At 46.5% G+C, this 13,057-nt stretch overlaps 3 non-coding genes across 3 annotated transcripts; all 3 read right to left on the bottom strand.

The window, feature by feature from the left end:
• Positions 1 to 7,170: 7,170 nt before the first annotated feature.
• On the bottom strand, positions 7,171 to 7,243 carry Trnar-ucg (transfer RNA arginine (anticodon UCG)). Its single transcript has one exon. It is a non-coding gene; the product is annotated as a tRNA-Arg (tRNA).
• A 1,426-nt stretch (positions 7,244 to 8,669) lies between these two features.
• Trnar-ucg (transfer RNA arginine (anticodon UCG)) lies at positions 8,670 to 8,742 on the bottom strand. The gene has a single exon. It is a non-coding gene; the product is annotated as a tRNA-Arg (tRNA).
• A 2,961-nt stretch (positions 8,743 to 11,703) lies between these two features.
• Trnar-ucg (transfer RNA arginine (anticodon UCG)) lies at positions 11,704 to 11,776 on the bottom strand. The gene has a single exon. It is a non-coding gene; the product is annotated as a tRNA-Arg (tRNA).
• Between the last annotated feature and the right edge of the window lie 1,281 nt (positions 11,777 to 13,057).

The raw sequence follows: 13,057 nt of genomic DNA, 5'->3' as shown, positions 1-13,057 counted from the left end.
CCACCGTATGCTGTACCGCTTTGGTAAATGCTTTATCTGCGCCATTCGCCTTAATCACATCTGAGAGTAATTCTTAAAAAAACGCCTGTTGCTAATTGTTCGTCATCACAGATACTGTTTGCTATACGGCCACGACGCACAACTGATTTCCAAAATTCATGTTTCTCCTGTTGGGATGGAACTTACGACTCCTGGTTTATTAGAACACTGCTCTACCGCTGAGCTAAAGAGGGGCGGCCTAGTGGTACTCTTGGGTACTTCGTCCTTACGGCCGTCTGCATCATCCGACTTCAGCTGACAACACTTCATATTACCGGCTAATATTTGCAGCTATGACGACCCATTACTGCTTAGCTACACATCTGACACGTAACCAATGTTCTCTCCAAACAACAACACTTGCATTTCAGAACATGTCTTTCACACATGTCTACAAAATCACTTTCACCTTCAAATACAGTTTTCTTGTGACTGACAGAGACATAGGCAAAGTTTAAAGTTGCTTTTTCCATTACATCTCGGTAATCAGAAAAACGGTAATTTACATCTGCAGCGGAACAAAATTCCGTTCCTCCCAGCGTGTGGCTCGAACCCACGACCCTGGGATTAAGAGTCTGACGCTCTAACGACTGCGCTAGCCGGCTACCTCGGCGAATACCTGCCGGGTAGCACGTCACATAGTACTCGTTTGGGTTGGGTGGTCCCATACAGAATCTCTCCATGCTGCCTAATGTCTTCCTAACGTCACACTCGTCACGTACTTCACTTTTATGTCATAATCATTTCTGAGAGGTAAGGAAATTGCATGACAACATGCAGAGCTAGTTGCGTCAAAATTAACACACATACTTTATGTGACTCAAAAGCCGAACGAGTTACTTTCCGACGTTGTTTCAGATGTGTAAGTGCCAGTCAAAACTCGCGGTGTCGGCACTCTGCCGACCATTTCGCTAGTTAACACCGGTCTTGTTGTGTGTGTTTCAAGCTCAAGAGCATCTCCAAGCAAAAAAATGGTCAACAGCAACATTCAGACGGTTTCGTAGTGTTCAATTGCTACATTAAAACGGTATGTTTCTTTTTCAGAACTGGAAAAACATGAGCATGACAGCATTCGAACCTGTAATCTTCAGATCCGAAGTCCGACGCCTTATCCATTAGGCCACACGGTCACTGACGTCTAACTATAACATGTATACGACTCATCTCGAAACGCTCACACCCCTGAGGATTTGTGTTTTCGTTCTACACAGCCGCTGCCGCTTGCTCTTTCCCACCCACTCGGTACATTCAACCTCTTACGAGACCGACCAAATATAGACTGAGAAACAAGACCGCACACTTTGTGCATTCGGAATCGAAGGCAGGGCGTCCCTCGCCGGATTTGCTACGCTGGCCATTTGCTACTTCTGCAGAAGCGGCGGTGGCGGCGCCGACGACGCTGCCGCCGTCGACGACGACGACGACGACGACCGCGAGAGGCTCTGAGATATGTGAGAAATACATCTATAAAATGTAATTCAGACTGCCTCGTCCCACCGTATGCTGTACCGCTTTGGTAAATGCTTTATCTGCGCCATTCGCCTTAATCACATCTGAGAGTAATTCTTAAAAAAACGCCTGTCGCTAATTGTTCGTCATCACAGATACTGTTTGCTATACGGCCACGACGCACAACTGATTTCCAAAATTCATCTTTCTCCTGTTAGGATGGAACTTACTACCCCTGGTTTATTAGAACACTGCTCTACCGCTGAGCTAAAGAGGCGCGGCCTAGCGGTACTCTTGGGTACTTCGTCCTTACGGCCGTCTGCATCATCCGACTTCAGCTGACAACACTTCTTATTACCGGCTAATATTTGCAGCTATGACGACCCATTACTGCTTAGCTACACATCTGACACGTAACCAATGTTCTCTCCAAACAACAACACTTGCATTTCAGAACATGTCTTTCACACATGTCTACAAAATCACTTTCACCTTCAAATACAGTTTTCTTGTGACTGCAGAGACATAGGCAAAGTTTAAAGTTGCTTTTTCCATTACATCTCGGTAATCAGAAAAACGGTAATTTACATCTGCAGCGGAACAAAATTCCGTCCCTCCCAGCGTGTGGCTCGAACCCACGACCCTGGGATTAAGAGTCTGACGCTCTAACGACTGCGCTAGCCGGCTACCTCGGCGAATACCTGCCGGGTAGCACGTCACACAGTACTCGTTTGGGTTGGGTGGTCCCATACAGAATCTCTCCATGCTGCCTAATGTTTTCCTAACGTCACACTCGTCACGTACTTCACTTTTAAGTCATAATCATTTCTGAGAGGTAAGGAAATTGCATGACAACATGCAGAGCTAGTTGCGTCAAAATTAACACACATACTTTATGTGACTCAAAAGCCGAACGAGTTACTTTCCGACGTTGTTTCAGATGTGTAAGTGCCAGTCAAAACTCGCGGTGTCGGCACTCTGCCGACCATTTCGCTAGTTAACACCGGTCTTGTTGTGTGTGTTTCAAGCTCAAGAGCATCTCCAAGCAAAAAAATTGTCAACAGCAACATTCAGACGGTTTCGTAGTGTCCAATTGCTACATTAAAACGGTATTTTTCTTTTTCAGAACTGGAAAAACATGAGCATGACAGCATTCGAACATGTAATCTTCAGATCCGAAGTCCGACGCCTTATCCATTAGGCCACACGGTCACTGACGTCTAACTATAACATGTATACGACTCATCTCGAAACGCTCACACCCCTGAGGATTTGTGTTTTCGTTCTACACAGCCGCTGCCGCTTGCTCTTTCCCACCCACTCGGTACATTCAACCTCTTACGAGACCGACCAAATATAGACTGAGAAACAAGACCGCACACTTTGTGCATTCGGAATCGAAGGCAGGGCGTCCCTCGCCGGATTTGCTACGCTGGCCATTTGCTACTTCTGCAGAAGCGGCGGCGGCGGCGCCGACGACGCCGCCGCCGTCGACGACGACGACGACGACCGCGAGAGGCTCTGAGATATGTGAGAAATACATCTATAAAATGTAATTCAGACTGCCTCGTCCCACCGTATGCTGTACCGCTTTGGTAAATGCTTTATCTGCGCCATTCGCCTTAATCACATCTGAGAGTAATTCTTAAAAAAACGCCTGTCGCTAATTGTTCGTCATCACAGATACTGTTTGCTATACGGCCACGACGCACAACTGATTTCCAAAATTCATCTTTCTCCTGTTAGGATGGAACTTACGACCCCTGGTTTATTAGAACACTGCTCTACCGCTGAGCTAAAGAGGCGCGGCCTAGCGGTACTCTTGGGTACTTCGTCCTTACGGCCGTCTGCATCATCCGACTTCAGCTGACAACACTTCATATTACCGGCTAATATTTGCAGCTATGACGACCCATTACTGCTTAGCTACACATCTGACACGTAACCAATGTTCTCTCCAAACAACAACACTTGCATTTCAGAACATGTCTTTCACACATGTCTACAAAATCACTTTCACCTTCAAATACAGTTTTCTTGTGACTGCAGAGACATAGGCAAAGTTTAAAGTTGCTTTTTCCATTACATCTCGTTAATCAGAAAAACGGTAATTTACATCTGCAGCGGAACAAAATTCCGTTCCTCCCAGCGTGTGGCTCGAACCCACGACCCTTGGATTAAGAGTTGACGCTCTACCGACTGCGCTAGCCGGCTACCTCGGGGAATACCTGCCGGGTAGCACGTCACACAGTACTCGTTTGGGTTGGGTGGTCCCATACAGAATCTCTCCATGCTGCCTAATGTTTTCCTAACGTCACACTCGTCACGTACTTCACTTTTATGTCATAATCATTTCTGAGAGGTAAGGAAATTGCATGACAACATGCAGAGCTAGATGCGTCAAAATTAACACACATACTTTATGTGACTCAAAAGCCGAACGAGTTACTTTCCGACGTTGTTTCAGATGTGTAAGTGCCTGTCAAAACTCGCCGTGTCGGCACTCTGCCGACCATTTCACTAGTTAACACCGGTCTTGTTGTGTGTGTTTCAAGCTCAAGAGCATCTCCAAGCAAAAAATGGTCAACAGCAACATTCAGACGGTTTCGTAGTGCTCAATTGCTACATTAAAACTGTATGTTTCTTTTTCAGAACTGGAAAAACACGAGCGTGACAGCATTCGAACCTGTAATCTTCAGATCCGAAGTCCGACGCCTTATCCATTAGGCCACACGGTCACTGACGACCAACTATAACATGTATACGACTCATCTCGAAACGCTCACACCCCTGAGGATTTGTGTTTTCGTTCTACACAGCCGCTGCCGCTTGCTCTTTCCCACCCACTCGGTACATTCAACCTCTTACGAGACCGACCAAATATAGACTGAGAAACAAGACCGCACACTTTGTGCATTCGGAATCGAAGGCAGGGCGTCCCTCGCCGGATTTGCTACGCTGGCCATTTGCTACTTCTGCAGAAGCGGCGGCGGCCGCGCCGACGACGACGACGACGACCGCGAGAGGCTCTGAGATATGTGAGAAATACATCTGTAAAATGTAATTCAGACTGCCTCGTCCCACCGTATGCTGTACCGCTTTGGTAAATGCTTTATCTGCGCCATTCGCCTTAATCACATCTGAGAGTAATTCTTAAAAAAACGCCTGTCGCTAATTGTTCGTCATCACAGATACTGTTTGCTATACGGCCACGACGCACAACTGATTTCCAAAATTCATCTTTTTCCTGTTAGGATGGAACTTACGACTCCTGGTTTATTAGAACACTGCTCTACCGCTGAGCTAAAGATGCGCGGCCTAGTGGTACTCTTGGGTACTTCGTCCTTACGGCCGTCTGCATCATCCGACTTCAGCTGACAACACTTCATATTACCGGCTAATATTTGCAGCTATGACGACCCATTACTGCTTAGCTACACATCTGACACGTAACCAATGTTCTCTCCAAACAACAACACTTGCATTTCAGAACATGTCTTTCACACATGTCTACAAAATCACTTTCACCTTCAAATACAGTTTTCTTGTGACTGACAGAGACATAGGCAAAGTTTAAAGTTGCTTTTTCCATTACATCTCGGTAATCAGAAAAACGGTAATTTACATCTGCAGCGGAACAAAATTCCGTTCCTCCCAGCGTGTGGCTCGAACCCACGACCCTGGGATTAAGAGTCTGACGCTCTAACGACTGCGCTAGCCGGCTACCTCGGCGGATACCTGCCGGGTAGCACGTCACACAGTACTCGTTTGGGTTGGGTGGTCCCATACAGAATCTCTCCATGCTGCCTAATGTCTTCCTAACGTCACACTCGTCACGTACTTCACTTTTATGTCATAATCATTTCTGAGAGGTAAGGAAATTGCATGACAACATGCAGAGCTAGTTGCGTCAAAATTAACACACATACTTTATGTGACTCAAAAGCCGAACGAGTTACTTTCCGACGTTGTTTCAGATGTGTAAGTGCCAGTCAAAACTCGCGGTGTCGGCACTCTGCCGACCATTTCGCTAGTTAACACCGGTCTTGTTGTGTGTGTTTCAAGCTCAAGAGCATCTCCAAGCAAAAAAATGGTCAACAGCAACATTCAGACGGTTTCGTAGTGCTCAATTGCTACATTAAAACGGTATGTTTCTTTTTCAGAACTGGAAAAACACGAGCGTGACAGCATTCGAACCTGTAATCTTCAGATCCGAAGTCCGACGCCTTCTCCATTAGGCCACACGGTCACTGACGACCAACTATAACATGTATACGACTCATCTCGAAACGCTCACACCCCTGAGGATTTGTGTTTTCGTTCTACACAGCCGCTGCCGCTTGCTCTTTCCCACCCACTCGGTACATTCAACCTCTTACGAGACCGACCAAATATAGACTGAGAAACAAGACCACACACTTTGTGCATTCGGAATCGAAGGCAGGGCGTCCCTCGCCGGATTTGCTACGCTGGAAATTTGCTACTTCTGCAGAAGCGGCGCCGCCGATGACGACGACGACGACGACCGCGAGAGGCTCTGAGATATGTGAGAAATACATCTATAAAATGTAATTCAGACTGCCTCGTCCCACCGTATGCTGTACCGCTTTGGTAAATGCTTTATCTGCGCCATTCGCCTTAATCACATCTGAGAGTAATTCTTAAAAAAAACGCCTGTCGCTAATTGTTCGTCATCACAGATACTGTTTGCTATACGGCCACGACGCACAACTGATTTCCAAAATTCATCTTTCTCCTGTTAGGATAGAACTTACGACCCCTCGTTTATTAGAACACTGCTCTACCGCTAAGCTAAAGAGGCGCGGCCTAGCGGTGCTCTTGGGTACTTCGTCCTTACGGCCGTCTGCATCATCCGACTTCAGCTCACAACACTTCATATTACCGGCTAATATTTGCAGCTATGACGACCCATTACTGCTTAGCTACACATCTGACACGTAACCAATGTTCTCTCCAAACAACAACACTTGCATTTCAGAACATGTCTTTCACACATGTCTACAAAATCACTTTCACCTTCAAATACAGTTTTCTTGTGACTGCAGAGACATAGGCAAAGTTTAAAGTTGCTTTTTCCATTACATCTCGGTAATCAGAAAAACGGTAATTTACATCTGCAGCGGAACAAAATTCCGTTTCTCCCAGCGTGTGGCTCGAACCCACGACCCTTGGATTAAGAGTTGACGCTCAACCGACTGCGCTAGCCGGCTACCTCGGGGATTACCTGCCGGGTAGCACGTCACACAGTACTCGTTTGGGTTGGGTGGTCCCATACAGAATCTCTCCATGCTGCCTAATGTTTTCCTAACGTCACACTCGTCACGTACTTCACTTTTATGTCATAATCATTTCTGAGAGGTAAGGAAATTGCATGACAACATGCAGAGCTAGATGCGTCAAAATTAACACACATACTTTATGTGACTCAAAAGCCGAACGAGTTACTTTCCGACGTTGTTTCAGATGTGTAAGTGCCAGTCAAAACTCGCCGTGTCGGCACTCTGCCGACCATTTCACTAGTTAACACCGGTCTTGTTGTGTGTGTTTCAAGCTCAAGAGCATCTCCAAGCAAAAAATGGTCAACAGCAACATTCAGACGGTTTCGCAGTGCTCAATTGCTACATTAAAACGGTATGTTTCTTTTTCAGAACTGGAAAAACACGACCGTGACAGCATTCGAACCTGTAATCTTCAGATCCGAAGTCCGACGCCTTATCCATTAGGCCACACGGTCACTGACGACGAACTATAACATGTATACGACTCATCTCGAAACGCTCACACCCCTGAGGATTTGTGTTTTCGTTCTACACAGCCGCTGCCGCTTGCTCTTTCCCACCCACTCGGTACATTCAACCTCTTACGAGACCGACCAAATATAGACTGAGAAACAAGACCGCACACTTTGTGCATTCGGAATCGAAGGCAGGGCGTCCCTCGCCGGATTTGCTACGCTGGCCATTTGCTACTTCTGCAGAAGCGGCGGCGGCGGCGCCGACGACGACCGCGAGAGGCTCTGAGATATGTGAGAAATACATCTATAAAATGTAATTCAGACTGCCTCGTCCCACCGTATGCTGTACCGCTTTGGTAAATGCTTTATCTGCGCCATTCGCCTTAATCACATCTGAGAGTAATTCTTAAAAAAACGCCTGTCGCTAATTGTTCGTCATCACAGATACTGTTTGCTATACGGCCACGACGCACAACTGATTTCCAAAATTCATCTTTCACCTGTTAGGATGGAACTTACGACCCCTGGTTTATTAGAACACTGCTCTACCGCTGAGCTAAAGAGGCGCGGCCTAGCGGTACTCTTGGGTACTTCGTCCTTACGGCCGTCTGCATCATCCGACTTCAGCTGACAACACTTCATATTACCGGCTAATATTTGCAGCTATGACGACCCATTACTGCTTAGCTACACATCTGACACGTAACCAATGTTCTCTCCAAACAACAACACTTGCATTTCAGAACATGTCTTTCACACATGTCTACAAAATCACTTTCACCTTCAAATACAGTTTTCTTGTGACTGCAGAGACATAGGCAAAGTTTAAAGTTGCTTTTTCCATTACATCTCGTTAATAAGAAAAACGGTAATTTACATCTGCAGCGGAACAAAATTCCGTTCCTCCCAGCGTGTGGCTCGAACCCACGACCCTTGGATTAAGAGTTGACGCTCTACCGACTGCGCTAGCCGGCTACCTCGGGGAATACCTGCCGGGTAGCACGTCACACAGTACTCGTTTGGGTTGGGTGGTCCCATACAGAATCTCTCCATGCTGCCTAATGTTTTCCTAACGTCACACTCGTCACGTACTTCACTTTTATGTCATAATCATTTCTGAGAGGTAAGGAAATTGCATGACAACATGCAGAGCTAGATGCGTCAAAATTAACACACATACTTTATGTGACTCAAAAGCCGAACGAGTTACTTTCCGACGTTGTTTCAGATGTGTAAGTGCCAGTCAAAACTCGCCGTGTCGGCACTCTGCCGACCATTTCACTAGTTAACACCGGTCTTGTTGTGTGTGTTTCAAGCTCAAGAGCATCTCCAAGCAAAAAATGGTCAACAGCAACATTCAGACGGTTTCGTAGTGCTCAATTGCTACATTAAAACTGTATGTTTCTTTTTCAGAACTGGAAAAACACGACCGTGACAGCATTCGAACCTGTAATCTTCAGATCCGAAGTCCGACGCCTTATCCATTAGGCCACACGGTCACTGACGACCAACTATAACATGTATACGACTCATCTCGAAACGCTCACACCCCTGAGGATTTGTGTTTTCGTTCTACACAGCCGCTGCCGCTTGCTCTTTCCCACCCACTCGGTACATTCAACCTCTTACGAGACCGACCAAATATAGACTGAGAAACAAGATCGCACACTTTGTGCATTCGGAATCGAAGGCAGGGCGTCCCTCGCCGGATTTGCTACGCTGGCCATTTGCTACTTCTGCAGAAGCGGCGGCGGCCGCGCCGACGACGACGACGACGACGACGACGACGACGACGACCGCGAGAGGCTCTGAGATATGTGAGAAATACATCTGTAAAATGTAATTCAGACTGCCTCGTCCCACCGTATGCTGTACCGCTTTGGTAAATGCTTTATCTGCGCCATTCGCCTTAATCACATCTGAGAGTAATTCTTAAAAAAACGCCTGTAGCTAATTGTTCGTCATCACAGATACTGTTTGCTATACGGCCACGACGCACAACTGATTTCCAAAATTCATCTTTTTCCTGTTAGGATGGAACTTACGACTCCTGGTTTATTAGAACACTGCTCTACCGCTGAGCTAAAGATGCGCGGCCTAGTGGTACTTTTGGGTACTTCGTCCTTACGGCCGTCTGCATCATCCGACTTCAGCTGACAACACTTCATATTACCGGCTAATATTTGCAGCTATGACGACCCATTACTGCTTAGCTACACATCTGACACGTAACCAATGTTCTCTCCAAACAACAACACTTGCATTTCAGAACATGTCTTTCACACATGTCTACAAAATCACTTTCACCTTCAAATACAGTTTTCTTGTGACTGACAGAGACATAGGCAAAGTTTAAAGTTGCTTTTTCCATTACATCTCGGTAATCAGAAAAACGGTAATTTACATCTGCAGCGGAACAAAATTCCGTTCCTCCCAGCGTGTGGCTCGAACCCACGACCCTGGGATTAAGAGTCTGACGCTCTAACGACTGCGCTAGCCGGCTACCTCGGCGAATACCTGCCGGGTAGCACGTCACACAGTACTCGTTTGGGTTGGGTGGTCCCATACAGAATCTCTCCATGCTGCCTAATGTCTTCCTAACGTCACACTCGTCACGTACTTCACTTTTATGTCATAATCATTTCTGAGAGGTAAGGAAATTGCATGACAACATGCAGAGCTAGTTGCGTCAAAATTAACACACATACTTTATGTGACTCAAAAGCCGAACGAGTTACTTTCCGACGTTGTTTCAGATGTGTAAGTGCCAGTCAAAACTCGCGGTGTCGGCACTCTGCCGACCATTTCGCTAGTTAACACCGGTCTTGTTGTGTGTGTTTCAAGCTCAAGAGCATCTCCAAGCAAAAAAATGGTCAACAGCAACATTCAGACGGTTTCGTAGTGCTCAATTGCTACATTAAAACGGTATGTTTCTTTTTCAGAACTGGAAAAACACGAGCGTGACAGCATTCGAACCTGTAATCTTCAGATCCGAAGTCCGACGCCTTCTCCATTAGGCCACACGGTCACTGACGACCAACTGTAACATGTATACGACTCATCTCGAAACGCTCACACCCCTGAGGATTTGTGTTTTCGTTCTACACAGCCGCTGCCGCTTGCTCTTTCCCACCCACTCGGTACATTCAACCTCTTACGAGACCGACCAAATATAGACTGAGAAACAAGACCACACACTTTGTGCATTCGGAATCGAAGGCAGGGCGTCCCTCGCCGGATTTGCTACGCTGGAAATTTGCTACTTCTGCAGAAGCGGCGCCGCCGATGACGACGACGACGACGACCGCGAGAGGCTCTGAGATATGTGAGAAATACATCTATAAAATGTAATTCAGACTGCCTCGTCCCACCGTATGCTGTACCGCTTTGGTAAATGCTTTATCTGCGCCATTCGCCTTAATCACATCTGAGAGTAATTCTTAAAAAAACGCCTGTCGCTAATTGTTCGTCATCACAGATACTGTTTGCTATACGGCCACGACGCACAACTGATTTCCAAAACTCATCTTTCTCCTGTTAGGATGGAACTTACGACCCCTCGTTTATTAGAACACTGCTCTACCGCTGAGCTAAAGAGGCGCGGCCTAGCGGTGCTCTTGGGTACTTCGTCCTTACGGCCGTCTGCATCATCCGACTTCAGCTCACAACACTTCATATTACCGGCTAATATTTGCAGCTATGACGACCCATTACTGCTTAGCTACACATCTGACACGTAACCAATGTTCTCTCCAAACAACAACACTTGCATTTCAGAACATGTCTTTCACACATGTCTACAAAATCACTTTCACCTTCAAATACAGTTTTCTTGTGACTGCAGAGACATAGGCAAAGTTTAAAGTTGCTTTTTCCATTACATCTCGGTAATCAGAAAAACGGTAATTTACATCTGCAGCGGAACAAAATTCCGTTTCTCCCAGCGTGTGGCTCGAACCCACGACCCTTGGATTAAGAGTTGACGCTCAACCGACTGCGCTAGCCGGCTACCTCGGGGAATACCTGCCGGGTAGCACGTCACACAGTACTCGTTTGGGTTGGGTGGTCCCATACAGAATCTCTCCATGCTGCCTAATGTTTTCCTAACGTCACACTCGTCACGTACTTCACTTTTATGTCATAATCATTTCTGAGAGGTAAGGAAATTGCATGACAACATGCAGAGCTAGATGCGTCAAAATTAACACACATACTTTATGTGACTCAAAAGCCGAACGAGTTACTTTCCGACGTTGTTTCAGATGTGTAAGTGCCAGTCAAAACTCGCCGTGTCGGCACTCTGCCGACCATTTCACTAGTTAACACCGGTCTTGTTGTGTGTGTTTCAAGCTCAAGAGCATCTCCAAGCAAAAAATGGTCAACAGCAACATTCAGACGGTTTCGTACTGCTCAATTGCTACATTAAAACGGTATGTTTCTTTTTCAGAACTGGAAAAACACGACCGTGACAGCATTCGAACCTGTAATCTTCAGATCCGAAGTCCGACGCCTTATCCATTAGGCCACACGGTCACTGACGACCAACTATAACATGTATACGACTCATCTCGAAATGCTCACACCCCTGAGGATTTGTGTTTTCGTTCTACACAGCCGCTGCCGCTTGCTCTTTCCCACCCACTCGGTACATTCAACCTCTTACGAGACCGACCAAATATAGACTGAGAAACAAGATCGCACACTTTGTGCATTCGGAATCGAAGGCAGGGCGTCCCTCGCCGGATTTGCTACGCTGGCCATTTGCTACTTCTGCAGAAGCGGCGGCGGCCGCGCCGACGACGACGACGACGACGACGACGACCGAGAGAGGCTCTGAGATATGTGAGAAATACATCTATAAAATGTAATTCAGACTGCCTCGTCCCACCGTATGCTGTACCGCTTTGGTAAATGCTTTATCTGCGCCATTCGCCTTAATCACATCTGAGAGTAATTCTTAAAAAAACGCCTGTCGCTAATTGTTCGTCATCACAGATACTGTTTGCTATACGGCCACGACGCACAACTGATTTCCAAAATTCATCTTTCTCCTGTTAGAATGGAACTTACGACTCCTGGTTTATTAGAGCACTGCTCTAACGCTGAGCTAAAGAGGCGCGGCCTAGCGGTACTCTTGGGTACTTCGTCCTTACGGTCGTCTGCATCATCCGACTTCAGCTGACAACACTTCATATTACCGGCTAATATTTGCAGCTATGACGACCCATTACTGCTTAGCTACACATCTGACACGTAACCAATGTTCTCTCCAAACAACAACACTTGCATTTCAGAACATATCTTTCACACATGTCTACAAAATCACCTTCACCTTCAAATACAGTTTTCTTGTGACTGACAGAGACATAGGCAAAGTTTAAAGTTGCTTTTTCCATTACATCTCGGTAATCAGAAAAACGGTAATTTACATCTGCAGCGGAACAAAATTCCGTTCCTCCCAGCGTGTGGCTCGAACCCACGACCCTTGGATTAAGAGTCTGACGCTCTACCGACAGCGCTAGCCGGCTACCTCGGCGAATACCTGCCGGGTAGCATGTCACATAGTACTCGTTTGGGTTGGGTGGTCCCATACAGAATCTCTCCATGCTGCCTAATGTTTTCCTAACGTCACACTCGTCACGTACTTCACTTTTATGTCATAATCATTTCTGAGAGGTAAGGAAATTGCATGACAACATGCAGAGCTAGTTGCGTCAAAATTAACACACATACTTTATGTGACTCAAAAGCCGAACGAGTTACTTTCCGACGTTGTTTCAGATGTGTAAGTGCCAATCAAAACTCGCGGTGTCG

This window comes from Schistocerca gregaria, chromosome 5 (assembly GCF_023897955.1).
Source record: "Schistocerca gregaria isolate iqSchGreg1 chromosome 5, iqSchGreg1.2, whole genome shotgun sequence".
In the NCBI taxonomy this organism is placed as follows: domain Eukaryota; kingdom Metazoa; phylum Arthropoda; class Insecta; order Orthoptera; family Acrididae; genus Schistocerca; species Schistocerca gregaria.
Note: the sequence above shows the minus strand (reverse complement) of the source record. Positions and strands in the feature narration are given on the sequence as shown.